Source organism: Podarcis gaigeae (genome assembly GCF_964106915.1).
Source record: "Podarcis gaigeae genome assembly, chromosome: 7".
NCBI lineage: Eukaryota > Metazoa > Chordata > Lepidosauria > Squamata > Lacertidae > Podarcis > Podarcis gaigeae.
Window position 1 is genome coordinate 72,871,890 of NC_139683.1, and position 3,254 is coordinate 72,875,143.

General features: G+C 45.6%; 1 long non-coding RNA gene across 1 annotated transcript; it reads right to left on the bottom strand.

The window, feature by feature from the left end:
* Positions 1-461: 461 nt before the first annotated feature.
* Positions 462-3,004, bottom strand: LOC310849011. Its single transcript, XR_014566734.1, has 3 exons — positions 2,943-3,004; positions 1,269-1,339; positions 462-586 (listed from the first exon to the last, which is right to left on the bottom strand). It is a non-coding gene; the product is annotated as an uncharacterized lncRNA (long non-coding RNA).
* Positions 3,005-3,254: the final 250 nt, after the last annotated feature.

Here is a 3,254-nt window from a genome sequence, read left to right on the forward strand (position 1 = left end):
AAGCTGCAGTGAAAGGGACAAGACCAGGCATTTTTTAATAATAATAATAATAATAATAATAATGAGTCATTTAGCAATCCTAACAGTAACAAACCCAATATTCTCTCCTCGCCCCTGGCTCTGCTGCCTCCAAAGAAACAGAGGCCATGCTATTTATTTTTTTTATTCTGAGCAAGAGAGAGGGAGAAGATATTCCAGGATGAAAATAGCTGCTTTCCTTGTAATCAGCAGGTAGCTCTGTATTGTCTTGTGATGACTTCTGCACTCAGCAGAACAGTAAAAAAAGAAGTCATTTTTCTGAAGGAATTGGGAATCCGAAGCTGTGCTTTGTGTTCACTTTACACAGTGGGATTTCGTTTGGGCTCATCGGAGACAGTCATCTTAGGCCTGTCACATACATTATTCAAAAACACATAGCTTTCTGCTAATAAGGCGATCAGAACAAAGTGATTACCCTTCCAGTGTAGTAACTTAGAGATGCATTGTGAGTTATCATGATCAGTAGCTTTTCTTTTCTTCTTTTTACACTGCATAAACTCTAGCTTGACCAAATAGTTCACATACTGATTCTTCCTCAGGTAGCAACCTGGACACACACAAAATGGCATACTGTGAGCCAGCTTGGGTGAAAATGACCAGTATTGTGCAGTTTATAGCTCAATTCACATGACAAGAGGTGGAAGAATTTGAGAAAGGGACAATATGAACAGAGGGAGGATTTAAAGGTGACAAGAGAACTGGTCCAATGGCAGCATGATGACACATACTGAAAAGTCCACCATAGTTTTGTAATCCATTCATAAATGAAGGCCGTGAAAGGTGTATTCAATTTATGATGCAACACAATGGGCTTCCTTAGAACAGGACATTGATTCCTGTTCAAATCTTGGGAATCTGGGCTTCTCTTTAAAAAAAAAATGCTTCTAGTCTTAGTGGTAATAGAGAAATCCTGAAGGAATGCTGTTCTCAATATTGTTTAATATAAGCCAATGTGTTTGTGACCTTTGCAATCGCTTCTGTAGTTCTACTGCAATAACTTACATACATAAATGAGCAATCGGAGAACTTATCCCAGAGATAGCATTTCCATATGAACTTACATCACTTCAAACACAACACATTCTAATGGGAGTCAGTTCACACTATCAAACACCAGTCATTGAAACCCAAGCAGATCTTCTATGTTTAGGGAGAAGCAATCGATGGAGGGGGAGTTTGGATTGCACATCCTGGTCCCATCCCTAATTTCCAGACATTGATCCACTCACCATTCTTGCTTGGGCTCTGCATCATGGACCATCTCATTTCCATGCACTGAATCGCTCATAATTTAGAACTTCTGTAGAGAGTTAAAGTGTAAGGTAGACTAGTACAAGGAGGAGGAAGAGGAGGAGGGGTTCCTGGTGAGGGATGTCCCCAGGACAAGCAGGGGATGTGTTCTCACAGGGTGACAGAGGATGCTGAAGGGATGGGGTCAATGCACAGGAAGCAGAGCAGCAAGACCCATCACCAGAGCTAGAGGAGCCCCAGTCTCCATGAACATCGTGGGCAGGGTGCTCCAGGAGGCTGAGGCAGGCATGGTCCCTCAGTACAGCTCCCTAGTTGGACAGATGGAGCTTGATAGCTCAGGGAGGAGGTGTGTGATTCCTCAGCTGGAGTAGGCTTGGAATAGGTGAGAGTCACATGCCTTGTCAACCCCAGATGCTCAGAATACAAGTACAAAAGGGAAGCAGAGCTGAAGTGCTATGTCAGCTCAGCTTCCCATGTCGATGGGCATTGGTTTGGATGCTCCTGGACCATTACGAGACACTGCTTTGGGATTGACTCTGGACAGTATCCTGACTGCTGGACTTCAGACTTGGCTGCTTGGAGTAACCCTGGGCTGTACTTCTTGACTTTTGGACTTTGCATGTGTGGATTGATCCCCAAACTTTGAACTTGACATACTACCTTGCTGCCAGATAGGCCAGGGGTTCAGGACAATTTGTGTGGACCAAGGCATCTGTAGGACCAGCAGCAGACCCCAGCCACAGCTGAAAATACTGCCAGACCCACATGTTTATTCTGTAGTGCAGGGCCTGCCAATGTGTTGCCATCTAGACGTTGTTGCACCACAACTCCCAAAATTCCTGCCCATTAGCCATGCCAGGTGGAGCTGATTGAGTCCAGCAACATCTGGCTACCACTGCTGTGTATACAGTGGTACCTCGAGATGTGAACAGGATCCATTCTGGAGCCCTGTTTGCATCCTGAACAGAACATAAGATGTGACTGCGCATCTGCGTTTGTGTGGGTCACGTTTCGCCGCTTCCATGCATGCGCGTGGCATCATTTTGACTGTCTGTGCATGTGCGAGCAGCGGAACTCGGAAGTAGCATGCTCCGATACTTCCGGGTCGCCGCAAAGCACAACCCCAAAATACTTATCCTGAAGCGTATTTATCCCAAGGTATGACTGTTTGCCAACAAAGGTTCGTATAGTTAAAGCTATGGTTTTCCCAGTAGTGATGTATGGAAGTGAGAGCTGGACCATAAAGAAGGCTGATCGCCGAACAATTGATGCTTTTGCATTATGGTGCTGGAGAAGACTCTTGAGAGTCCAATGGACTGCAAGAAGATCAAACCACTCCATTCTTAAGGAAATCAGCCCTGAATGCTCACTGGAAGGACAGATCCTGATACTGAGACTCCAATACTTTGGCCACCTCATGAGAAGAGAAGACTCCCTGGAAAAGACCCTGATGTTGGGAAAGATGGAGGGCACAAGGAGAAGGGGATGACAGAGGACGAGGTGGTTGGATAGTGTTCTCGAAGCTACCAGAATGAGTTTGACTAAACTGCGGGAGGCAGTGGAAGACAGGAGTGCCTGGCGTGCTCTGGTCCATGGGGTCATGAAGAGTTGGACACGACTAAACAGCTAAACAACAACAACAATGACTATACCTCCAATTTCAAAGACTTGGATCCCCCCTCCTTGCATATTCTCAATCCATAGTGCCTTCCTTAGCCTGTAGTGGTAAGGAAAGCAGAAGAAGTGGCAGCGGCAGGACTTCAGCTCTCTGGTGGAGCATCCAGATAGTATTCAGAGTACAAGTCCCAGCATTCCTGCAGTGGGAAACTGAAAGAGAGGTGGGTGCCACTTGTTTGTGGGTGATTTGGGGGATTCATTCCATGTTCCTACTATGACATTTAAAGACCCAACAACATGTGTGCATGGCCAATCTGTGCCACACAAAGGATTTATTGCACACAAGC